The sequence below is a fragment of the Ambystoma mexicanum genome (assembly GCF_040938575.1).
Source record: "Ambystoma mexicanum isolate Mex_15411 chromosome 12 unlocalized genomic scaffold, UKY_AmexF1_1 Mex_chr12_unloc.1, whole genome shotgun sequence".
In the NCBI taxonomy this organism is placed as follows: Eukaryota; Metazoa; Chordata; class Amphibia; order Caudata; family Ambystomatidae; genus Ambystoma; species Ambystoma mexicanum.
In genome coordinates, this window is record NW_027182322.1 from 13,186,678 (window position 1) to 13,209,796 (window position 23,119).

Consider the following 23,119-nt stretch of genomic DNA (forward strand, 5'->3'; position numbering starts at 1 on the left):
TTTTGTATTGTTAACCAATTGTATGTCTGCACTTTTTATCCAGTTCTTTTTTATTAAGGTATGGAATTGTTGTCCAAACCAATTCACTTGGCAAGAAAATACTGTAATACCCTATTCTCTGAATTTCTCCCCAAGCGAACAAAGGTGCAGTTCAAGGTTTCGCCCTGAACTGTGATTCTTGCTACAGACATTTTATGTTTCAGAAAACAATCATTCTTTCATGTATCCCAGAAGGCTTGATAATATGATGTGAAGTAAACACTGGATTGACAAAACCTCGATCATCCCCTGATGTACGCAAGTTGATTGTCATCTGGCTCTGTGGCGCAATGGATAGCGCGTTGGACTTCTAAGTGAATTGGCAAAGTCATTCAAAGGTTGTGGGTTCGAATCCCACCAGAGTTGCATTTTTTACTTTCTTATTCAAACAAGGAACATTATGCATGTGAGGAATGTTTATTTTTGGCCGATGCTTTAATCTTAGTATTTGACCCAAGTTGAACCTATGTATCTAATACAGCATGCAACTGAATCAAAAGCAGTCTGCCTTCCATTGCAACAGGAACATATTGCTCATAAGGAATACAACATCACTGCCAGAAACTTTGCACTTTCCTAATGTATCCTTCCTTCAGAAACATTGTCTTTATAATAGCTGTAAATGAGATAGACCAAAAACACAACACCCTACACTCAGACATTTGTTTCTAGCGACATATAAAGTAAAATATTCTTTCAAAACTATTTATGGTATATTCTCTTTGTGTTTTTGTATTGTTAACCAATTGTATGTCTGCACTTTTTATCCAGTTCTTTTTTATTAAGGTATGGAATTGTTGTCCAAACCAATTCACTTGGCAAGAAAATACTGTAATACCCTATTCTCTGAATTTCTCCCCAAGCGAACAAAGGTGCAGTTCAAGGTTTCGCCCTGAACTGTGATTCTTGCTACAGACATTTTATGTTTCAGAAAACAATCATTCTTTCATGTATCCCAGAAGGCTTGATAATATGATGTGAAGTAAACACCGGATTGACAAAACTTCGATCATCCCTTAATGTACGCAAGTTGCTGTGCATCTGGCTCTGTGGCGCAATGGATAGCGCGTTGGACTTCTAAGTGAATTGGCAAAGTCATTCAAAGGTTGTGGGTTCGAATCCCACCAGAGTTCCATTTTTTACTTTCTTATTCAAACAAGGAACATTATGCATGTGAGGAATGTTTATTTTTGGCCGATGCTTTAATCTTAGTATTTGACCCAAGTTGAACCTATGTATCTAATACACCATGCAACTGAATCAAAAGCAGTCTGCCTTCCATTGCAACAGGAACATATTGCTCATAAGCAATACAACATCACTGCCAGAAACTTTGCACTTTCCTAATGTATCTTTCCTTCAGAAACATTGTCTTTATAATAGCTGTAAATGAGATAGACCAAAAACATGACACCCTACACTCAGACATTTGTTTCTAGCGACATATAAAGTAAAATCTTCTTTCAAAGCTATTTATGGTATATTCTCTTTGTGTTTTTGTATTGTTAACCAATTGTATGTCTGCACTTTTTATCCAGTTCTTTTTTATTAAGGTATGGAATTGTTGTCCAAACCTATTCACTTGGCAAGAAAATACTGTAATACCCTATTCTCTGAATTTCTCCCCAAGCGAACAAAGGTGCAGTTCAAGGTTTCGCCCTGAACTGTGATTCTTGCTACAGACATTTTATGTTTCAGAAAACAATCATTCTTTCATGTATCCCAGAAGGCTTGATAATATGATGTGAAGTAAACACTGGATTGACAAAACCTCGATCATCCCCTGATGTACGCAAGATGATTGTCATCTGGCTCTGTAGCGCAATGGATAGCGCGTTGGACTTCTAAGTGAATTGGCAAAGTCATTCAAAGGTTGTGGGTTCGAATCCCACCAGAGTCACATTTTTTACTTTCTTATTCAAACAAGGAACATTATGCATGTGAGGAATGTTTATTTTTGGCCGATGCTTTAATCTTAGTATTTGACCCAAGTTGAACCTATGTATCTAATACAGCATGCAACTGAATCAAAAGCAGTCTGCCTTCCATTGCAACAGGAACATATTGCTCATAAGGAATACAACATCACTGCCAGAAACTTTGCACTTTCCTAATGTATCCTTCCTTCAGAAACATTGTCTTTATAATAGCTGTAAATGAGATAGACCAAAAACACAACACCCTACACTCAGACATTTGTTTCTAGCGACATATAAAGTAAAATATTCTTTCAAAACTATTTATGGTATATTCTCTTTGTGTTTTTGTATTGTTAACCAATTGTATGTCTGCACTTTTTATCCAGTTCTTTTTTATTAAGGTATGGAATTGTTGTCCAAACCAATTCACTTGGCAAGAAAATACTGTAATACCCTATTCTCTGAATTTCTCCCCAAGCGAACAAAGGTGCAGTTCAAGGTTTCGCCCTGAACTGTGATTCTTGCTACAGACATTTTATGTTTCAGAAAACAATCATTCTTTCATGTATCCCAGAAGGCTTGATAATATGATGTGAAGTAAACACCGGATTGACAAAACTTCGATCATCCCTTAATGTACGCAAGTTGCTGTGCATCTGGCTCTGTGGCGCAATGGATAGCGCGTTGGACTTCTAAGTGAATTGGCAAAGTCATTCAAAGGTTGTGGGTTCGAATCCCACCAGAGTCGCATTTTTTACTTTCTTATTCAAACAAGGAACATTATGCATGTGAGGAATGTTTATTTTTGGCCGATGCTTTAATCTTAGTATTTGACCGAAGTTGAACCTATGTATCTAATATAGCATGCAACTGAATCAAAAGCAGTCTGCCTTCCATTGCAACAGGAACATATTGCTCATAAGGAATACAACATCACTGCCAGAAACTTTGCACTTTCCTAATGTATCCTTCCTTCAGAAACATTGTCTTTATAATAGCTGTAAATGAGATAGACCAAAAACACAACACCCTACACTCAGACATTTGTTTCTAGCGACATATAAAGTAAAATATTCTTTCAAAACTATTTATGGTATATTCTCTTTGTGTTTTTGTATTGTTAACCAATTGTATGTCTGCACTTTTTATCCAGTTCTTTTTTATTAAGGTATGGAATTGTTGTCCAAACCAATTCACTTGGCAAGAAAATACTGTAATACCCTATTCTCTGAATTTCTCCCCAAGCGAACAAAGGTGCAGTTCAAGGTTTCGCCCTGAACTGTGATTCTTGCTACAGACATTTTATGTTTCAGAAAACAATCATTCTTTCATGTATCCCAGAAGGCTTGATAATATGATGTGAAGTAAACACTGGATTGACAAAACCTCGATCATCCCCTGATGTACGCAAGTTGATTGTCATCTGGCTCTGTGGCGCAATGGATAGCGCGTTGGACTTCTAAGTGAATTGGCAAAGTCATTCAAAGGTTGTGGGTTCGAATCCCACCAGAGTTGCATTTTTTACTTTCTTATTCAAACAAGGAACATTATGCATGTGAGGAATGTTTATTTTTGGCCGATGCTTTAATCTTAGTATTTGACCCAAGTTGAACCTATGTATCTAATACAGCATGCAACTGAATCAAAAGCAGTCTGCCTTCCATTGCAACAGGAACATATTGCTCATAAGGAATACAACATCACTGCCAGAAACTTTGCACTTTCCTAATGTATCCTTCCTTCAGAAACATTGTCTTTATAATAGCTGTAAATGAGATAGACCAAAAACACAACACCCTACACTCAGACATTTGTTTCTAGCGACATATAAAGTAAAATATTCTTTCAAAACTATTTATGGTATATTCTCTTTGTGTTTTTGTATTGTTAACCAATTGTATGTCTGCACTTTTTATCCAGTTCTTTTTTATTAAGGTATGGAATTGTTGTCCAAACCAATTCACTTGGCAAGAAAATACTGTAATACCCTATTCTCTGAATTTCTCCCCAAGCGAACAAAGGTGCAGTTCAAGGTTTCGCCCTGAACTGTGATTCTTGCTACAGACATTTTATGTTTCAGAAAACAATCATTCTTTCATGTATCCCAGAAGGCTTGATAATATGATGTGAAGTAAACACCGGATTGACAAAACTTCGATCATCCCTTAATGTACGCAAGTTGCTGTGCATCTGGCTCTGTGGCGCAATGGATAGCGCGTTGGACTTCTAAGTGAATTGGCAAAGTCATTCAAAGGTTGTGGGTTCGAATCCCACCAGAGTCGCATTTTTTACTTTCTTATTCAAACAAGGAACATTATGCATGTGAGGAATGTTTATTTTTGGCCGATGCTTTAATCTTAGTATTTGACCGAAGTTGAACCTATGTATCTAATATAGCATGCAACTGAATCAAAAGCAGTCTGCCTTCCATTGCAACAGGAACATATTGCTCATAAGGAATACAACATCACTGCCAGAAACTTTGCACTTTCCTAATGTATCCTTCCTTCAGAAACATTGTCTTTATAATAGCTGTAAATGAGATAGACCAAAAACACAACACCCTACACTCAGACATTTGTTTCTAGCGACATATAAAGTAAAATATTCTTTCAAAACTATTTATGGTATATTCTCTTTGTGTTTTTGTATTGTTAACCAATTGTATGTCTGCACTTTTTATCCAGTTCTTTTTTATTAAGGTATGGAATTGTTGTCCAAACCAATTCACTTGGCAAGAAAATACTGTAATACCCTATTCTCTGAATTTCTCCCCAAGCGAACAAAGGTGCAGTTCAAGGTTTCGCCCTGAACTGTGATTCTTGCTACAGACATTTTATGTTTCAGAAAACAATCATTCTTTCATGTATCCCAGAAGGCTTGATAATATGATGTGAAGTAAACACTGGATTGACAAAACCTCGATCATCCCCTGATGTACGCAAGTTGATTGTCATCTGGCTCTGTGGCGCAATGGATAGCGCGTTGGACTTCTAAGTGAATTGGCAAAGTCATTCAAAGGTTGTGGGTTCGAATCCCACCAGAGTTGCATTTTTTACTTTCTTATTCAAACAAGGAACATTATGCATGTGAGGAATGTTTATTTTTGGCCGATGCTTTAATCTTAGTATTTGACCCAAGTTGAACCTATGTATCTAATACAGCATGCAACTGAATCAAAAGCAGTCTGCCTTCCATTGCAACAGGAACATATTGCTCATAAGCAATACAACATCACTGCCAGAAACTTTGCACTTTCCTAATGTATCCTTCCTTCAGAAACATTGTCTTTATAATAGCTGTAAATGAGATAGACCAAAAACACGACACCCTACACTCAGACATTTGTTTCTAGCGACATATAAAGTAAAATATTCTTTCAAAACTATTTATGGTATATTCTCTTTGTGTTTTTGTATTGTTAACCAATTGTATGGCTGCACTTTTTATCCAGTTCTTTTTTATTAAGGTATGGAATTGTTGTCCAAACGTATTCAGTTTGCAAGAAAATACAGTAATACCCTTTTCTCCGAATTTATCCCTAAAGGAACAAAGGTGTAGTTCAAGGTTTCGCCCTGAACTGTGATTCTTGCTACAGACATTTTATGTTTCAGAAAACAATCATTCTTTCATGTATCCCAGAAGGCTTGATAATATGATGTGAAGTAAACACTGGATTGACAAAACCTCGATCATCCCCTGATGTACGCAAGTTGATTGTCATCTGGCTCTGTGGCGCAATGGATAGCGCGTTGGACTTCTAAGTGAATTGGCAAAGTCATTCAAAGGTTGTGGGTTCGAATCCCACCAGAGTCGTATTTTTTACTTTCTTATTCAAACAAGGAACATTATGCATGTGAGGAATGTTTATTTTTGGCCGATGCTTTAATCTTAGTATTTGACCCAAGTTGAACCTATGTATCTAATACAGCATGCAACTGAATCAAAAGCAGTCTGCCTTCCATTGCAACAGGAACATATTGCTCATAAGCAATACAACATCACTACCAGAAACTTGGCACTTTTCTAATGTATCCTTCCTTCAGAAACATTGTCTTTATAATAGCTGTAAATGAGATAGACCAAAACACGACACCCTATGCTCAGACATGTGTTTCTAGCGACATATAAAGTAAAATCTTCTTTCAAAGCTATTTATGGTATATTCTCTTTGTGTTTTTGTATTGTTAACCAATTGTATGTCTGCACTTTTTATCCAGTTCTTTTTTATTAAGGTATGGAATTGTTGTCCAAACCAATTCACTTGGCAAGAAAATACTGTAATACCCTATTCTCCGAATTTATCCCTAAAGGAACAAAGGTGTAGTTCAAGGTTTCACCCAGAAGTGTGATTCTTCTACAGACATTTTATGTTTCCGAAAACAATTATTCTTTCTTGTATCCCAGAAGGCTTGATAATATGATGTGAAGTAAACACCGGATTGACAAAACTTCGATCATCCCTTAATGTACGCAAGTTGCTGTGCATCTGGCTCTGTGGCGCAATGGATAGCGCGTTGGACTTCTAAGTGAATTGGCAAAGTCATTCAAAGGTTGTGGGTTCGAATCCCACCAGGGTTCCATTTTTTACTTTCTTATTCAAACAAGGAACATTATGCATGTGAGGAATGTTTATTTTTGGCCGATGCTTTAATCTTAGTATTTGACCCAAGTTGAACCTATGTATCTAATACACCATGCAACTGAATCAAAAGCAGTCTGCCTTCCATTGCAACAGGAACATATTGCTCATAAGCAATACAACATCACTGCCAGAAACTTTGCACTTTCCTAATGTATCTTTCCTTCAGAAACATTGTCTTTATAATAGCTGTAAATGAGATAGACCAAAAACATGACACCCTACACTCAGACATTTGTTTCTAGCGACATATAAAGTAAAATCTTCTTTCAAAGCTATTTATGGTATATTCTCTTTGTGTTTTTGTATTGTTAACCAATTGTATGTCTGCACTTTTTATCCAGTTCTTTTTTATTAAGGTATGGAATTGTTGTCCAAACCTATTCACTTGGCAAGAAAATACTGTAATACCCTATTCTCTGAATTTCTCCCCAAGCGAACAAAGGTGCAGTTCAAGGTTTCACACAGAAGTGTGATTCTTGCTACAGACATTTTATGTTTCAGAAAACAATCATTCTTTGATGTGTCCCAGAAGGCTTGATAATGTGATGTGAAGTAAACACCGGATTGACAAAACTTCGATCATCCCTTAATGTACGCAAGTTGATTTTCATCTGGCTCTGTGGCGCAATGGATAGCGCATTGGACTTCTAAGTGAATTGGCAAAGTCATTCAAAGGTTGTGGGTTCGAATCCCACCAGAGTCACATTTTTTACTTTCTTATTCAAACAAGGAACATTATGCATGTGAGGAATGTTTATTTTTGGCCGATGCTTTAATCTTAGTATTTGACCCAAGTTGAACCTATGTATCTAATACAGCATGCAACTGAATCAAAAGCAGTCTGCCTTCCATTGCAACAGGAACATATTGCTCATAAGGAATACAACATCACTGCCAGAAACTTTGCACTTTCCTAATGTATCCTTCCTTCAGAAACATTGTCTTTATAATAGCTGTAAATGAGATAGACCAAAAACACAACACCCTACACTCAGACATTTGTTTCTAGCGACATATAAAGTAAAATATTCTTTCAAAGCTATTTATGGTATATTCTCTTTGTGTTTTTGTATTGTTAACCAATTGTATGTCTGCACTTTTTATCCAGTTCTTTTTTATTAAGGTATGGAATTGTTGTCCAAACCTATTCACTTGGCAAGAAAATACTGTAATACCCTATTCTCTGAATTTCTCCCCAAGCGAACAAAGGTGCAGTTCAAGGTTTCACACAGAAGTGTGATTCTTGCTACAGACATTTTATGTTTCAGAAAACAATCATTCTTTGATGTGTCCCAGAAGGCTTGATAATGTGATGTGAAGTAAACACCGGATTGACAAAACTTCGATCATCCCTTAATGTACGCAAGTTGATTTTCATCTGGCTCTGTGGCGCAATGGATAGCGCATTGGACTTCTAAGTGAATTGGCAAAGTCATTCAAAGGTTGTGGGTTCGAATCCCACCAGAGTCACATTTTTTACTTTCTTATTCAAACAAGGAACATTATGCATGTGAGGAATGTTTATTTTTGGCCGATGCTTTAATCTTAGTATTTGACCCAAGTTGAACCTATGTATCTAATACAGCATGCAACTGAATCAAAAGCAGTCTGCCTTCCATTGCAACAGGAACATATTGCTCATAAGGAATACAACATCACTGCCAGAAACTTTGCACTTTCCTAATGTATCCTTCCTTCAGAAACATTGTCTTTATAATAGCTGTAAATGAGATAGACCAAAAACACAACACCCTACACTCAGACATTTGTTTCTAGCGACATATAAAGTAAAATATTCTTTCAAAACTATTTATGGTATATTCTCTTTGTGTTTTTGTATTGTTAACCAATTGTATGTCTGCACTTTTTATCCAGTTCTTTTTTATTAAGGTATGGAATTGTTGTCCAAACCAATTCACTTGGCAAGAAAATACTGTAATACCCTATTCTCTGAATTTCTCCCCAAGCGAACAAAGGTGCAGTTCAAGGTTTCGCCCTGAACTGTGATTCTTGCTACAGACATTTTATGTTTCAGAAAACAATCATTCTTTCATGTATCCCAGAAGGCTTGATAATATGATGTGAAGTAAACACCGGATTGACAAAACTTCGATCATCCCTTAATGTACGCAAGTTGCTGTGCATCTGGCTCTGTGGCGCAATGGATAGCGCGTTGGACTTCTAAGTGAATTGGCAAAGTCATTCAAAGGTTGTGGGTTCGAATCCCACCAGAGTCGCATTTTTTACTTTCTTATTCAAACAAGGAACATTATGCATGTGAGGAATGTTTATTTTTGGCCGATGCTTTAATCTTAGTATTTGACCGAAGTTGAACCTATGTATCTAATATAGCATGCAACTGAATCAAAAGCAGTCTGCCTTCCATTGCAACAGGAACATATTGCTCATAAGGAATACAACATCACTGCCAGAAACTTTGCACTTTCCTAATGTATCCTTCCTTCAGAAACATTGTCTTTATAATAGCTGTAAATGAGATAGACCAAAAACACAACACCCTACACTCAGACATTTGTTTCTAGCGACATATAAAGTAAAATATTCTTTCAAAACTATTTATGGTATATTCTCTTTGTGTTTTTGTATTGTTAACCAATTGTATGTCTGCACTTTTTATCCAGTTCTTTTTTATTAAGGTATGGAATTGTTGTCCAAACCAATTCACTTGGCAAGAAAATACTGTAATACCCTATTCTCTGAATTTCTCCCCAAGCGAACAAAGGTGCAGTTCAAGGTTTCGCCCTGAACTGTGATTCTTGCTACAGACATTTTATGTTTCAGAAAACAATCATTCTTTCATGTATCCCAGAAGGCTTGATAATATGATGTGAAGTAAACACTGGATTGACAAAACCTCGATCATCCCCTGATGTACGCAAGTTGATTGTCATCTGGCTCTGTGGCGCAATGGATAGCGCGTTGGACTTCTAAGTGAATTGGCAAAGTCATTCAAAGGTTGTGGGTTCGAATCCCACCAGAGTTGCATTTTTTACTTTCTTATTCAAACAAGGAACATTATGCATGTGAGGAATGTTTATTTTTGGCCGATGCTTTAATCTTAGTATTTGACCCAAGTTGAACCTATGTATCTAATACAGCATGCAACTGAATCAAAAGCAGTCTGCCTTCCATTGCAACAGGAACATATTGCTCATAAGGAATACAACATCACTGCCAGAAACTTTGCACTTTCCTAATGTATCCTTCCTTCAGAAACATTGTCTTTATAATAGCTGTAAATGAGATAGACCAAAAACACAACACCCTACACTCAGACATTTGTTTCTAGCGACATATAAAGTAAAATATTCTTTCAAAACTATTTATGGTATATTCTCTTTGTGTTTTTGTATTGTTAACCAATTGTATGTCTGCACTTTTTATCCAGTTCTTTTTTATTAAGGTATGGAATTGTTGTCCAAACCAATTCACTTGGCAAGAAAATACTGTAATACCCTATTCTCTGAATTTCTCCCCAAGCGAACAAAGGTGCAGTTCAAGGTTTCGCCCTGAACTGTGATTCTTGCTACAGACATTTTATGTTTCAGAAAACAATCATTCTTTCATGTATCCCAGAAGGCTTGATAATATGATGTGAAGTAAACACCGGATTGACAAAACTTCGATCATCCCTTAATGTACGCAAGTTGCTGTGCATCTGGCTCTGTGGCGCAATGGATAGCGCGTTGGACTTCTAAGTGAATTGGCAAAGTCATTCAAAGGTTGTGGGTTCGAATCCCACCAGAGTTCCATTTTTTACTTTCTTATTCAAACAAGGAACATTATGCATGTGAGGAATGTTTATTTTTGGCCGATGCTTTAATCTTAGTATTTGACCCAAGTTGAACCTATGTATCTAATACACCATGCAACTGAATCAAAAGCAGTCTGCCTTCCATTGCAACAGGAACATATTGCTCATAAGCAATACAACATCACTGCCAGAAACTTTGCACTTTCCTAATGTATCTTTCCTTCAGAAACATTGTCTTTATAATAGCTGTAAATGAGATAGACCAAAAACATGACACCCTACACTCAGACATTTGTTTCTAGCGACATATAAAGTAAAATCTTCTTTCAAAGCTATTTATGGTATATTCTCTTTGTGTTTTTGTATTGTTAACCAATTGTATGTCTGCACTTTTTATCCAGTTCTTTTTTATTAAGGTATGGAATTGTTGTCCAAACCTATTCACTTGGCAAGAAAATACTGTAATACCCTATTCTCTGAATTTCTCCCCAAGCGAACAAAGGTGCAGTTCAAGGTTTCGCCCTGAACTGTGATTCTTGCTACAGACATTTTATGTTTCAGAAAACAATCATTCTTTCATGTATCCCAGAAGGCTTGATAATATGATGTGAAGTAAACACTGGATTGACAAAACCTCGATCATCCCCTGATGTACGCAAGTTGATTGTCATCTGGCTCTGTGGCGCAATGGATAGCGCGTTGGACTTCTAAGTGAATTGGCAAAGTCATTCAAAGGTTGTGGGTTCGAATCCCACCAGAGTTGCATTTTTTACTTTCTTATTCAAACAAGGAACATTATGCATGTGAGGAATGTTTATTTTTGGCCGATGCTTTAATCTTAGTATTTGACCCAAGTTGAACCTATGTATCTAATACAGCATGCAACTGAATCAAAAGCAGTCTGCCTTCCATTGCAACAGGAACATATTGCTCATAAGGAATACAACATCACTGCCAGAAACTTTGCACTTTCCTAATGTATCCTTCCTTCAGAAACATTGTCTTTATAATAGCTGTAAATGAGATAGACCAAAAACACAACACCCTACACTCAGACATTTGTTTCTAGCGACATATAAAGTAAAATATTCTTTCAAAACTATTTATGGTATATTCTCTTTGTGTTTTTGTATTGTTAACCAATTGTATGTCTGCACTTTTTATCCAGTTCTTTTTTATTAAGGTATGGAATTGTTGTCCAAACCAATTCACTTGGCAAGAAAATACTGTAATACCCTATTCTCTGAATTTCTCCCCAAGCGAACAAAGGTGCAGTTCAAGGTTTCGCCCTGAACTGTGATTCTTGCTACAGACATTTTATGTTTCAGAAAACAATCATTCTTTCATGTATCCCAGAAGGCTTGATAATATGATGTGAAGTAAACACCGGATTGACAAAACTTCGATCATCCCTTAATGTACGCAAGTTGCTGTGCATCTGGCTCTGTGGCGCAATGGATAGCGCGTTGGACTTCTAAGTGAATTGGCAAAGTCATTCAAAGGTTGTGGGTTCGAATCCCACCAGAGTCGCATTTTTTACTTTCTTATTCAAACAAGGAACATTATGCATGTGAGGAATGTTTATTTTTGGCCGATGCTTTAATCTTAGTATTTGACCGAAGTTGAACCTATGTATCTAATATAGCATGCAACTGAATCAAAAGCAGTCTGCCTTCCATTGCAACAGGAACATATTGCTCATAAGGAATACAACATCACTGCCAGAAACTTTGCACTTTCCTAATGTATCCTTCCTTCAGAAACATTGTCTTTATAATAGCTGTAAATGAGATAGACCAAAAACACAACACCCTACACTCAGACATTTGTTTCTAGCGACATATAAAGTAAAATATTCTTTCAAAACTATTTATGGTATATTCTCTTTGTGTTTTTGTATTGTTAACCAATTGTATGTCTGCACTTTTTATCCAGTTCTTTTTTATTAAGGTATGGAATTGTTGTCCAAACCAATTCACTTGGCAAGAAAATACTGTAATACCCTATTCTCTGAATTTCTCCCCAAGCGAACAAAGGTGCAGTTCAAGGTTTCGCCCTGAACTGTGATTCTTGCTACAGACATTTTATGTTTCAGAAAACAATCATTCTTTCATGTATCCCAGAAGGCTTGATAATATGATGTGAAGTAAACACTGGATTGACAAAACCTCGATCATCCCCTGATGTACGCAAGTTGATTGTCATCTGGCTCTGTGGCGCAATGGATAGCGCGTTGGACTTCTAAGTGAATTGGCAAAGTCATTCAAAGGTTGTGGGTTCGAATCCCACCAGAGTTGCATTTTTTACTTTCTTATTCAAACAAGGAACATTATGCATGTGAGGAATGTTTATTTTTGGCCGATGCTTTAATCTTAGTATTTGACCCAAGTTGAACCTATGTATCTAATACAGCATGCAACTGAATCAAAAGCAGTCTGCCTTCCATTGCAACAGGAACATATTGCTCATAAGCAATACAACATCACTGCCAGAAACTTTGCACTTTCCTAATGTATCCTTCCTTCAGAAACATTGTCTTTATAATAGCTGTAAATGAGATAGACCAAAAACACGACACCCTACACTCAGACATTTGTTTCTAGCGACATATAAAGTAAAATATTCTTTCAAAACTATTTATGGTATATTCTCTTTGTGTTTTTGTATTGTTAACCAATTGTATGGCTGCACTTTTTATCCAGTTCTTTTTTATTAAGGTATGGAATTGTTGTCCAAACGTATTCAGTTTGCAAGAAAATACAGTAATACCCTTTTCTCCGAATTTATCCCTAAAGGAACAAAGGTGTAGTTCAAGGTTTCGCCCTGAACTGTGATTCTTGCTACAGACATTTTATGTTTCAGAAAACAATCATTCTTTCATGTATCCCAGAAGGCTTGATAATATGATGTGAAGTAAACACTGGATTGACAAAACCTCGATCATCCCCTGATGTACGCAAGTTGATTGTCATCTGGCTCTGTGGCGCAATGGATAGCGCGTTGGACTTCTAAGTGAATTGGCAAAGTCATTCAAAGGTTGTGGGTTCGAATCCCACCAGAGTCGTATTTTTTACTTTCTTATTCAAACAAGGAACATTATGCATGTGAGGAATGTTTATTTTTGGCCGATGCTTTAATCTTAGTATTTGACCCAAGTTGAACCTATGTATCTAATACAGCATGCAACTGAATCAAAAGCAGTCTGCCTTCCATTGCAACAGGAACATATTGCTCATAAGCAATACAACATCACTACCAGAAACTTGGCACTTTTCTAATGTATCCTTCCTTCAGAAACATTGTCTTTATAATAGCTGTAAATGAGATAGACCAAAACACGACACCCTATGCTCAGACATGTGTTTCTAGCGACATATAAAGTAAAATCTTCTTTCAAAGCTATTTATGGTATATTCTCTTTGTGTTTTTGTATTGTTAACCAATTGTATGTCTGCACTTTTTATCCAGTTCTTTTTTATTAAGGTATGGAATTGTTGTCCAAACCAATTCACTTGGCAAGAAAATACTGTAATACCCTATTCTCCGAATTTATCCCTAAAGGAACAAAGGTGTAGTTCAAGGTTTCACCCAGAAGTGTGATTCTTCTACAGACATTTTATGTTTCCGAAAACAATTATTCTTTCTTGTATCCCAGAAGGCTTGATAATATGATGTGAAGTAAACACCGGATTGACAAAACTTCGATCATCCCTTAATGTACGCAAGTTGCTGTGCATCTGGCTCTGTGGCGCAATGGATAGCGCGTTGGACTTCTAAGTGAATTGGCAAAGTCATTCAAAGGTTGTGGGTTCGAATCCCACCAGGGTTCCATTTTTTACTTTCTTATTCAAACAAGGAACATTATGCATGTGAGGAATGTTTATTTTTGGCCGATGCTTTAATCTTAGTATTTGACCCAAGTTGAACCTATGTATCTAATACACCATGCAACTGAATCAAAAGCAGTCTGCCTTCCATTGCAACAGGAACATATTGCTCATAAGCAATACAACATCACTGCCAGAAACTTTGCACTTTCCTAATGTATCTTTCCTTCAGAAACATTGTCTTTATAATAGCTGTAAATGAGATAGACCAAAAACATGACACCCTACACTCAGACATTTGTTTCTAGCGACATATAAAGTAAAATCTTCTTTCAAAGCTATTTATGGTATATTCTCTTTGTGTTTTTGTATTGTTAACCAATTGTATGTCTGCACTTTTTATCCAGTTCTTTTTTATTAAGGTATGGAATTGTTGTCCAAACCTATTCACTTGGCAAGAAAATACTGTAATACCCTATTCTCTGAATTTCTCCCCAAGCGAACAAAGGTGCAGTTCAAGGTTTCACACAGAAGTGTGATTCTTGCTACAGACATTTTATGTTTCAGAAAACAATCATTCTTTGATGTGTCCCAGAAGGCTTGATAATGTGATGTGAAGTAAACACCGGATTGACAAAACTTCGATCATCCCTTAATGTACGCAAGTTGATTTTCATCTGGCTCTGTGGCGCAATGGATAGCGCATTGGACTTCTAAGTGAATTGGCAAAGTCATTCAAAGGTTGTGGGTTCGAATCCCACCAGAGTCACATTTTTTACTTTCTTATTCAAACAAGGAACATTATGCATGTGAGGAATGTTTATTTTTGGCCGATGCTTTAATCTTAGTATTTGACCCAAGTTGAACCTATGTATCTAATACAGCATGCAACTGAATCAAAAGCAGTCTGCCTTCCATTGCAACAGGAACATATTGCTCATAAGGAATACAACATCACTGCCAGAAACTTTGCACTTTCCTAATGTATCCTTCCTTCAGAAACATTGTCTTTATAATAGCTGTAAATGAGATAGACCAAAAACACAACACCCTACACTCAGACATTTGTTTCTAGCGACATATAAAGTAAAATATTCTTTCAAAGCTATTTATGGTATATTCTCTTTGTGTTTTTGTATTGTTAACCAATTGTATGTCTGCACTTTTTATCCAGTTCTTTTTTATTAAGGTATGGAATTGTTGTCCAAACCTATTCACTTGGCAAGAAAATACTGTAATACCCTATTCTCTGAATTTCTCCCCAAGCGAACAAAGGTGCAGTTCAAGGTTTCACACAGAAGTGTGATTCTTGCTACAGACATTTTATGTTTCAGAAAACAATCATTCTTTGATGTGTCCCAGAAGGCTTGATAATGTGATGTGAAGTAAACACCGGATTGACAAAACTTCGATCATCCCTTAATGTACGCAAGTTGATTTTCATCTGGCTCTGTGGCGCAATGGATAGCGCATTGGACTTCTAAGTGAATTGGCAAAGTCATTCAAAGGTTGTGGGTTCGAATCCCACCAGAGTCACATTTTTTACTTTCTTATTCAAACAAGGAACATTATGCATGTGAGGAATGTTTATTTTTGGCCGATGCTTTAATCTTAGTATTTGACCCAAGTTGAACCTATGTATCTAATACAGCATGCAACTGAATCAAAAGCAGTCTGCCTTCCATTGCAACAGGAACATATTGCTCATAAGGAATACAACATCACTGCCAGAAACTTTGCACTTTCCTAATGTATCCTTCCTTCAGAAACATTGTCTTTATAATAGCTGTAAATGAGATAGACCAAAAACACAACACCCTACACTCAGACATTTGTTTCTAGCGACATATAAAGTAAAATATTCTTTCAAAACTATTTATGGTATATTCTCTTTGTGTTTTTGTATTGTTAACCAATTGTATGTCTGCACTTTTTATCCAGTTCTTTTTTATTAAGGTATGGAATTGTTGTCCAAACCAATTCACTTGGCAAGAAAATACTGTAATACCCTATTCTCTGAATTTCTCCCCAAGCGAACAAAGGTGCAGTTCAAGGTTTCGCCCTGAACTGTGATTCTTGCTACAGACATTTTATGTTTCAGAAAACAATCATTCTTTCATGTATCCCAGAAGGCTTGATAATATGATGTGAAGTAAACACCGGATTGACAAAACTTCGATCATCCCTTAATGTACGCAAGTTGCTGTGCATCTGGCTCTGTGGCGCAATGGATAGCGCGTTGGACTTCTAAGTGAATTGGCAAAGTCATTCAAAGGTTGTGGGTTCGAATCCCACCAGAGTCGCATTTTTTACTTTCTTATTCAAACAAGGAACATTATGCATGTGAGGAATGTTTATTTTTGGCCGATGCTTTAATCTTAGTATTTGACCGAAGTTGAACCTATGTATCTAATATAGCATGCAACTGAATCAAAAGCAGTCTGCCTTCCATTGCAACAGGAACATATTGCTCATAAGGAATACAACATCACTGCCAGAAACTTTGCACTTTCCTAATGTATCCTTCCTTCAGAAACATTGTCTTTATAATAGCTGTAAATGAGATAGACCAAAAACACAACACCCTACACTCAGACATTTGTTTCTAGCGACATATAAAGTAAAATATTCTTTCAAAACTATTTATGGTATATTCTCTTTGTGTTTTTGTATTGTTAACCAATTGTATGTCTGCACTTTTTATCCAGTTCTTTTTTATTAAGGTATGGAATTGTTGTCCAAACCAATTCACTTGGCAAGAAAATACTGTAATACCCTATTCTCTGAATTTCTCCCCAAGCGAACAAAGGTGCAGTTCAAGGTTTCGCCCTGAACTGTGATTCTTGCTACAGACATTTTATGTTTCAGAAAACAATCATTCTTTCATGTATCCCAGAAGGCTTGATAATATGATGTGAAGTAAACACTGGATTGACAAAACCTCGATCATCCCCTGATGTACGCAAGTTGATTGTCATCTGGCTCTGTGGCGCAATGGATAGCGCGTTGGACTTCTAAGTGAATTGGCAAAGTCATTCAAAGGTTGTGGGTTCGAATCCCACCAGAGTTGCATTTTTTACTTTCTTATTCAAACAAGGAACATTATGCATGTGAGGAATGTTTATTTTTGGCCGATGCTTTAATCTTAGTATTTGACCCAAGTTGAACCTATGTATCTAATACAGCATGCAACTGAATCAAAAGCAGTCTGCCTTCCATTGCAACAGGAACATATTGCTCATAAGGAATACAACATCACTGCCAGAAACTTTGCACTTTCCTAATGTATCCTTCCTTCAGAAACATTGTCTTTATAATAGCTGTAAATGAGATAGACCAAAAACACAACACCCTACACTCAGACATTTGTTTCTAGCGACATATAAAGTAAAATATTCTTTCAAAACTATTTATGGTATATTCTCTTTGTGTTTTTGTATTGTTAACCAATTGTATGGCTGCACTTTTTATCCAGTTCTTTTTTATTAAGGTATGGAATTGTTGTCCAAACGTATTCAGTTTGCAAGAAAATACAGTAATACCCTTTTCTCCGAATTTATCCCTAAAGGAACAAAGGTGTAGTTCAAGGTTTCGCCCTGAACTGTGATTCTTGCTACAGACATTTTATGTTTCAGAAAACAATCATTCTTTCATGTATCCCAGAAGGCTTGATAATATGATGTGAAGTAAACACTGGATTGACAAAACCTCGATCATCCCCTGATGTACGCATGTTGATTGTCATCTGGCTCTGTGGCGCAATGGATAGCGCGTTGGACTTCTAAGTGAATTGGCAAAGTCATTCAAAGGTTGTGGGTTCGAATCCCACCAGAGTCGTATTTTTTACTTTCTTATTCAAACAAGGAACATTATGCATGTGAGGAATGTTTATTTTTGGCCGATGCTTTAATCTTAGTATTTGACCCAAGTTGAACCTATGTATCTAATACAGCATGCAACTGAATCAAAAGCAGTCTGCCTTCCATTGCAACAGGAACATATTGCTCATAAGCAATACAACATCACTGCCAGAAACTTTGCACTTTCCTAATGTATCCTTCCTTCAGAAACATTGTCTTTATAATAGCTGTAAATGAGATAGACCAAAAACACGACACCCTACACTCAGACATTTGTTTCTAGCGACATATAAAGTAAAATATTCTTTCAAAACTATTTATGGTATATTCTCTTTGTGTTTTTGTATTGTTAACCAATTGTATGGCTGCACTTTTTATCCAGTTCTTTTTTATTAAGGTATGGAATTGTTGTCCAAACGTATTCAGTTTGCAAGAAAATACAGTAATACCCTTTTCTCCGAATTTATCCCTAAAGGAACAAAGGTGTAGTTCAAGGTTTCGCCCTGAACTGTGATTCTTGCTACAGACATTTTATGTTTCAGAAAACAATCATTCTTTCATGTATCCCAGAAGGCTTGATAATATGATGTGAAGTAAACACTGGATTGACAAAACCTCGATCATCCCCTGATGTACGCATGTTGATTGTCATCTGGCTCTGTGGCGCAATGGATAGCGCGTTGGACTTCTAAGTGAATTGGCAAAGTCATTCAAAGGTTGTGGGTTCGAATCCCACCAGAGTCGTATTTTTTACTTTCTTATTCAAACAAGGAACATTATGCATGTGAGGAATGTTTATTTTTGGCCGATGCTTTAATCTTAGTATTTGACCCAAGTTGAACCTATGTATCTAATACAGCATGCAACTGAATCAAAAGCAGTCTGCCTTCCATTGCAACAGGAACATATTGCTCATAAGCAATACAACATCACTACCAGAAACATGGCACTTTTCTAATGTATCCTTCCTTCAGAAACATTGTCTTTATAATAGCTGTAAATGAGATAGACCAAAACACGACACCCTATGCTCAGACATGTGTTTCTAGCGACATATAAAGTAAAATCTTCTTTCAAAGCTATTTATGGTATATTCTCTTTGTGTTTTTGTATTGTTAACCAATTGTATGTCTGCACTTTTTATCCAGTTCTTTTTTATTAAGGTATGGAATTGTTGTCCAAACCAATTCACTTGGCAAGAAAATACTGTAATACCCTATTCTCCGAATTTATCCCTAAAGGAACAAAGGTGTAGTTCAAGGTTTCACCCAGAAGTGTGATTCTTCTACAGACATTTTATGTTTCCGAAAACAATTATTCTTTCTTGTATCCCAGAAGGCTTGATAATATGATGTGAAGTAAACACCGGATTGACAAAACTTCGATCATCCCTTAATGTACGCAAGTTGCTGTGCATCTGGCTCTGTGGCGCAATGGATAGCGCGTTGGACTTCTAAGTGAATTGGCAAAGTCATTCAAAGGTTGTGGGTTCGAATCCCACCAGAGTTCCATTTTTTACTTTCTTATTCAAACAAGGAACATTATGCATGTGAGGAATGTTTATTTTTGGCCGATGCTTTAATCTTAGTATTTGACCCAAGTTGAACCTATGTATCTAATACACCATGCAACTGAATCAAAAGCAGTCTGCCTTCCATTGCAACAGGAACATATTGCTCATAAGCAATACAACATCACTGCCAGAAACTTTGCACTTTCCTAATGTATCTTTCCTTCAGAAACATTGTCTTTATAATAGCTGTAAATGAGATAGACCAAAAACATGACACCCTACACTCAGACATTTGTTTCTAGCGACATATAAAGTAAAATCTTCTTTCAAAGCTATTTATGGTATATTCTCTTTGTGTTTTTGTATTGTTAACCAATTGTATGTCTGCACTTTTTATCCAGTTCTTTTTTATTAAGGTATGGAATTGTTGTCCAAACCTATTCACTTGGCAAGAAAATACTGTAATACCCTATTCTCTGAATTTCTCCCCAAGCGAACAAAGGTGCAGTTCAAGGTTTCACACAGAAGTGTGATTCTTGCTACAGACATTTTATGTTTCAGAAAACAATCATTCTTTGATGTGTCCCAGAAGGCTTGATAATGTGATGTGAAGTAAACACCGGATTGACAAAACTTCGATCATCCCTTAATGTACGCAAGTTGATTTTCATCTGGCTCTGTGGCGCAATGGATAGCGCATTGGACTTCTAAGTGAATTGGCAAAGTCATTCAAAGGTTGTGGGTTCGAATCCCACCAGAGTCACATTTTTTACTTTCTTATTCAAACAAGGAACATTATGCATGTGAGGAATGTTTATTTTTGGCCGATGCTTTAATCTTAGTATTTGACCCAAGTTGAACCTATGTATCTAATACAGCATGCAACTGAATCAAAAGCAGTCTGCCTTCCATTGCAACAGGAACATATTGCTCATAAGGAATACAACATCACTGCCAGAAACTTTGCACTTTCCTAATGTATCCTTCCTTCAGAAACATTGTCTTTATAATAGCTGTAAATGAGATAGACCAAAAACACAACACCCTACACTCAGACATTTGTTTCTAGCGACATATAAAGTAAAATCTTCTTTCAAAGCTATTTATGGTATATTCTCTTTGTGTTTTTGTATTGTTAACCAATTGTATGTCTGCACTTTTTATCCAGTTCTTTTTTATTAAGGTATGGAATTGTTGTCCAAACCTATTCACTTGGCAAGAAAATACTGTAATACCCTATTCTCTGAATTTCTCCCCAAGCGAACAAAGGTGCAGTTCAAGGTTTCACACAGAAGTGTGATTCTTGCTACAGACATTTTATGTTTCAGAAAACAATCATTCTTTGATGTGTCCCAGAAGGCTTGATAATGTGATGTGAAGTAAACACCGGATTGACAAAACTTCGATCATCCCTTAATGTACGCAAGTTGATTTTCATCTGGCTCTGTGGCGCAATGGATAGCGCATTGGACTTCTAAGTGAATTGGCAAAGTCATTCAAAGGTTGTGGGTTCGAATCCCACCAGAGTCACATTTTTTACTTTCTTATTCAAACAAGGAACATTATGCATGTGAGGAATGTTTATTTTTGGCCGATGCTTTAATCTTAGTATTTGACCCAAGTTGAACCTATGTATCTAATACAGCATGCAACTGAATCAAAAGCAGTCTGCCTTCCATTGCAACAGGAACATATTGCTCATAAGGAATACAACATCACTGCCAGAAACTTTGCACTTTCCTAATGTATCCTTCCTTCAGAAACATTGTCTTTATAATAGCTGTAAATGAGATAGACCAAAAACACAACACCCTACACTCAGACATTTGTTTCTAGCGACATATAAAGTAAAATATTCTTTCAAAGCTATTTATGGTATATTCTCTTTGTGTTTTTGTATTGTTAACCAATTGTATGTCTGCACTTTTTATCCAGTTCTTTTTTATTAAGGTATGGAATTGTTGTCCAAACCTATTCACTTGGCAAGAAAATACTGTAATACCCTATTCTCTGAATTTCTCCCCAAGCGAACAAAGGTGCAGTTCAAGGTTTCACACAGAAGTGTGATTCTTGCTACAGACATTTTATGTTTCAGAAAACAATCATTCTTTGATGTGTCCCAGAAGGCTTGATAATGTGATGTGAAGTAAACACCGGATTGACAAAACTTCGATCATCCCTTAATGTACGCAAGTTGATTTTCATCTGGCTCTGTGGCGCAATGGATAGCGCATTGGACTTCTAAGTGAATTGGCAAAGTCATTCAAAGGTTGTGGGTTCGAATCCCACCAGAGTCACATTTTTTACTTTCTTATTCAAACAAGGAACATTATGCATGTGAGGAATGTTTATTTTTGGCCGATGCTTTAATCTTAGTATTTGACCCAAGTTGAACCTATGTATCTAATACAGCATGCAACTGAATCAAAAGCAGTCTGCCTTCCATTGCAACAGGAACATATTGCTCATAAGGAATACAACATCACTGCCAGAAACTTTGCACTTTCCTAATGTATCCTTCCTTCAGAAACATTGTCTTTATAATAGCTGTAAATGAGATAGACCAAAAACACAACACCCTACACTCAGACATTTGTTTCTAGCGACATATAAAGTAAAATATTCTTTCAAAACTATTTATGGTATATTCTCTTTGTGTTTTTGTATTGTTAACCAATTGTATGTCTGCACTTTTTATCCAGTTCTTTTTTATTAAGGTATGGAATTGTTGTCCAAACCAATTCACTTGGCAAGAAAATACTGTAATACCCTATTCTCTGAATTTCTCCCCAAGCGAACAAAGGTGCAGTTCAAGGTTTCGCCCTGAACTGTGATTCTTGCTACAGACATTTTATGTTTCAGAAAACAATCATTCTTTCATGTATCCCAGAAGGCTTGATAATATGATGTGAAGTAAACACTGGATTGACAAAACCTCGATCATCCCCTGATGTACGCAAGTTGATTGTCATCTGGCTCTGTAGCGCAATGGATAGCGCGTTGGACTTCTAAGTGAATTGGCAAAGTCATTCAAAGGTTGTGGGTTCGAATCCCACCAGAGTCACATTTTTTACTTTCTTATTCAAACAAGGAACATTATGCATGTGAGGAATGTTTATTTTTGGCCGATGCTTTAATCTTAGTATTTGACCCAAGTTGAACCTATGTATCTAATACACCATGCAACTGAATCAAAAGCAGTCTGCCTTCCATTGCAACAGGAACATATTGCTCATAAGCAATACAACATCACTGCCAGAAACTTTGCACTTTCCTAATGTATCTTTCCTTCAGAAACATTGTCTTTATAATAGCTGTAAATGAGATAGACCAAAAACACGACACCCTACACTCAGACATTTGTTTCTAGCGACATATAAAGTAAAATCTTCTTTCAAAGCTATTTATGGTATATTCTCTTTGTGTTTTTGTATTGTTAACCAATTGTATGTCTGCACTTTTTATCCAGTTCTTTTTTATTAAGGTATGGAATTGTTGTCCAAACCTATTCACTTGGCAAGAAAATACTGTAATACCCTAT

The 23,119-nt window shown here is 36.5% G+C and overlaps 30 non-coding genes across 30 annotated transcripts; all 30 read left to right on the plus strand.

Moving 5' to 3' along the window:
• The first annotated feature begins 315 nt into the window (after window positions 1-315).
• On the plus strand, window positions 316-405 carry TRNAR-UCU (transfer RNA arginine (anticodon UCU)). Its single transcript is given in 2 exon segments — window positions 316-352; window positions 370-405. It is a non-coding gene; the product is annotated as a tRNA-Arg (tRNA).
• Window positions 406-1,082: 677 nt separating this feature from the next.
• TRNAR-UCU (transfer RNA arginine (anticodon UCU)) lies at window positions 1,083-1,174 on the plus strand. Its single transcript is given in 2 exon segments — window positions 1,083-1,119; window positions 1,137-1,174. It is a non-coding gene; the product is annotated as a tRNA-Arg (tRNA).
• Window positions 1,175-1,849: 675 nt separating this feature from the next.
• TRNAR-UCU (transfer RNA arginine (anticodon UCU)) lies at window positions 1,850-1,939 on the plus strand. Its single transcript is given in 2 exon segments — window positions 1,850-1,886; window positions 1,904-1,939. It is a non-coding gene; the product is annotated as a tRNA-Arg (tRNA).
• Window positions 1,940-2,616: 677 nt separating this feature from the next.
• Window positions 2,617-2,706, plus strand: TRNAR-UCU (transfer RNA arginine (anticodon UCU)). The gene is given in 2 exon segments: window positions 2,617-2,653; window positions 2,671-2,706. It is a non-coding gene; the product is annotated as a tRNA-Arg (tRNA).
• A 677-nt stretch (window positions 2,707-3,383) lies between these two features.
• TRNAR-UCU (transfer RNA arginine (anticodon UCU)) lies at window positions 3,384-3,473 on the plus strand. The gene is given in 2 exon segments: window positions 3,384-3,420; window positions 3,438-3,473. It is a non-coding gene; the product is annotated as a tRNA-Arg (tRNA).
• Window positions 3,474-4,150: 677 nt separating this feature from the next.
• On the plus strand, window positions 4,151-4,240 carry TRNAR-UCU (transfer RNA arginine (anticodon UCU)). Its single transcript is given in 2 exon segments — window positions 4,151-4,187; window positions 4,205-4,240. It is a non-coding gene; the product is annotated as a tRNA-Arg (tRNA).
• Window positions 4,241-4,917: 677 nt separating this feature from the next.
• TRNAR-UCU (transfer RNA arginine (anticodon UCU)) lies at window positions 4,918-5,007 on the plus strand. The gene is given in 2 exon segments: window positions 4,918-4,954; window positions 4,972-5,007. It is a non-coding gene; the product is annotated as a tRNA-Arg (tRNA).
• Window positions 5,008-5,684: 677 nt separating this feature from the next.
• On the plus strand, window positions 5,685-5,774 carry TRNAR-UCU (transfer RNA arginine (anticodon UCU)). Its single transcript is given in 2 exon segments — window positions 5,685-5,721; window positions 5,739-5,774. It is a non-coding gene; the product is annotated as a tRNA-Arg (tRNA).
• Window positions 5,775-6,449: 675 nt separating this feature from the next.
• Window positions 6,450-6,541, plus strand: TRNAR-UCU (transfer RNA arginine (anticodon UCU)). Its single transcript is given in 2 exon segments — window positions 6,450-6,486; window positions 6,504-6,541. It is a non-coding gene; the product is annotated as a tRNA-Arg (tRNA).
• Window positions 6,542-7,216: 675 nt separating this feature from the next.
• TRNAR-UCU (transfer RNA arginine (anticodon UCU)) lies at window positions 7,217-7,306 on the plus strand. The gene is given in 2 exon segments: window positions 7,217-7,253; window positions 7,271-7,306. It is a non-coding gene; the product is annotated as a tRNA-Arg (tRNA).
• A 677-nt stretch (window positions 7,307-7,983) lies between these two features.
• Window positions 7,984-8,073, plus strand: TRNAR-UCU (transfer RNA arginine (anticodon UCU)). The gene is given in 2 exon segments: window positions 7,984-8,020; window positions 8,038-8,073. It is a non-coding gene; the product is annotated as a tRNA-Arg (tRNA).
• Window positions 8,074-8,750: 677 nt separating this feature from the next.
• On the plus strand, window positions 8,751-8,840 carry TRNAR-UCU (transfer RNA arginine (anticodon UCU)). Its single transcript is given in 2 exon segments — window positions 8,751-8,787; window positions 8,805-8,840. It is a non-coding gene; the product is annotated as a tRNA-Arg (tRNA).
• Window positions 8,841-9,517: 677 nt separating this feature from the next.
• Window positions 9,518-9,607, plus strand: TRNAR-UCU (transfer RNA arginine (anticodon UCU)). The gene is given in 2 exon segments: window positions 9,518-9,554; window positions 9,572-9,607. It is a non-coding gene; the product is annotated as a tRNA-Arg (tRNA).
• Window positions 9,608-10,284: 677 nt separating this feature from the next.
• On the plus strand, window positions 10,285-10,376 carry TRNAR-UCU (transfer RNA arginine (anticodon UCU)). Its single transcript is given in 2 exon segments — window positions 10,285-10,321; window positions 10,339-10,376. It is a non-coding gene; the product is annotated as a tRNA-Arg (tRNA).
• Window positions 10,377-11,051: 675 nt separating this feature from the next.
• TRNAR-UCU (transfer RNA arginine (anticodon UCU)) lies at window positions 11,052-11,141 on the plus strand. Its single transcript is given in 2 exon segments — window positions 11,052-11,088; window positions 11,106-11,141. It is a non-coding gene; the product is annotated as a tRNA-Arg (tRNA).
• A 677-nt stretch (window positions 11,142-11,818) lies between these two features.
• TRNAR-UCU (transfer RNA arginine (anticodon UCU)) lies at window positions 11,819-11,908 on the plus strand. Its single transcript is given in 2 exon segments — window positions 11,819-11,855; window positions 11,873-11,908. It is a non-coding gene; the product is annotated as a tRNA-Arg (tRNA).
• A 677-nt stretch (window positions 11,909-12,585) lies between these two features.
• On the plus strand, window positions 12,586-12,675 carry TRNAR-UCU (transfer RNA arginine (anticodon UCU)). The gene is given in 2 exon segments: window positions 12,586-12,622; window positions 12,640-12,675. It is a non-coding gene; the product is annotated as a tRNA-Arg (tRNA).
• Window positions 12,676-13,352: 677 nt separating this feature from the next.
• On the plus strand, window positions 13,353-13,442 carry TRNAR-UCU (transfer RNA arginine (anticodon UCU)). Its single transcript is given in 2 exon segments — window positions 13,353-13,389; window positions 13,407-13,442. It is a non-coding gene; the product is annotated as a tRNA-Arg (tRNA).
• A 675-nt stretch (window positions 13,443-14,117) lies between these two features.
• On the plus strand, window positions 14,118-14,209 carry TRNAR-UCU (transfer RNA arginine (anticodon UCU)). Its single transcript is given in 2 exon segments — window positions 14,118-14,154; window positions 14,172-14,209. It is a non-coding gene; the product is annotated as a tRNA-Arg (tRNA).
• Window positions 14,210-14,884: 675 nt separating this feature from the next.
• Window positions 14,885-14,974, plus strand: TRNAR-UCU (transfer RNA arginine (anticodon UCU)). The gene is given in 2 exon segments: window positions 14,885-14,921; window positions 14,939-14,974. It is a non-coding gene; the product is annotated as a tRNA-Arg (tRNA).
• Window positions 14,975-15,651: 677 nt separating this feature from the next.
• TRNAR-UCU (transfer RNA arginine (anticodon UCU)) lies at window positions 15,652-15,741 on the plus strand. Its single transcript is given in 2 exon segments — window positions 15,652-15,688; window positions 15,706-15,741. It is a non-coding gene; the product is annotated as a tRNA-Arg (tRNA).
• Window positions 15,742-16,418: 677 nt separating this feature from the next.
• Window positions 16,419-16,508, plus strand: TRNAR-UCU (transfer RNA arginine (anticodon UCU)). The gene is given in 2 exon segments: window positions 16,419-16,455; window positions 16,473-16,508. It is a non-coding gene; the product is annotated as a tRNA-Arg (tRNA).
• A 677-nt stretch (window positions 16,509-17,185) lies between these two features.
• Window positions 17,186-17,275, plus strand: TRNAR-UCU (transfer RNA arginine (anticodon UCU)). Its single transcript is given in 2 exon segments — window positions 17,186-17,222; window positions 17,240-17,275. It is a non-coding gene; the product is annotated as a tRNA-Arg (tRNA).
• Window positions 17,276-17,952: 677 nt separating this feature from the next.
• TRNAR-UCU (transfer RNA arginine (anticodon UCU)) lies at window positions 17,953-18,042 on the plus strand. The gene is given in 2 exon segments: window positions 17,953-17,989; window positions 18,007-18,042. It is a non-coding gene; the product is annotated as a tRNA-Arg (tRNA).
• A 677-nt stretch (window positions 18,043-18,719) lies between these two features.
• On the plus strand, window positions 18,720-18,809 carry TRNAR-UCU (transfer RNA arginine (anticodon UCU)). Its single transcript is given in 2 exon segments — window positions 18,720-18,756; window positions 18,774-18,809. It is a non-coding gene; the product is annotated as a tRNA-Arg (tRNA).
• A 675-nt stretch (window positions 18,810-19,484) lies between these two features.
• On the plus strand, window positions 19,485-19,576 carry TRNAR-UCU (transfer RNA arginine (anticodon UCU)). The gene is given in 2 exon segments: window positions 19,485-19,521; window positions 19,539-19,576. It is a non-coding gene; the product is annotated as a tRNA-Arg (tRNA).
• Window positions 19,577-20,251: 675 nt separating this feature from the next.
• Window positions 20,252-20,341, plus strand: TRNAR-UCU (transfer RNA arginine (anticodon UCU)). Its single transcript is given in 2 exon segments — window positions 20,252-20,288; window positions 20,306-20,341. It is a non-coding gene; the product is annotated as a tRNA-Arg (tRNA).
• Window positions 20,342-21,018: 677 nt separating this feature from the next.
• TRNAR-UCU (transfer RNA arginine (anticodon UCU)) lies at window positions 21,019-21,108 on the plus strand. Its single transcript is given in 2 exon segments — window positions 21,019-21,055; window positions 21,073-21,108. It is a non-coding gene; the product is annotated as a tRNA-Arg (tRNA).
• Window positions 21,109-21,785: 677 nt separating this feature from the next.
• On the plus strand, window positions 21,786-21,875 carry TRNAR-UCU (transfer RNA arginine (anticodon UCU)). Its single transcript is given in 2 exon segments — window positions 21,786-21,822; window positions 21,840-21,875. It is a non-coding gene; the product is annotated as a tRNA-Arg (tRNA).
• A 677-nt stretch (window positions 21,876-22,552) lies between these two features.
• TRNAR-UCU (transfer RNA arginine (anticodon UCU)) lies at window positions 22,553-22,642 on the plus strand. Its single transcript is given in 2 exon segments — window positions 22,553-22,589; window positions 22,607-22,642. It is a non-coding gene; the product is annotated as a tRNA-Arg (tRNA).
• Window positions 22,643-23,119: the final 477 nt, after the last annotated feature.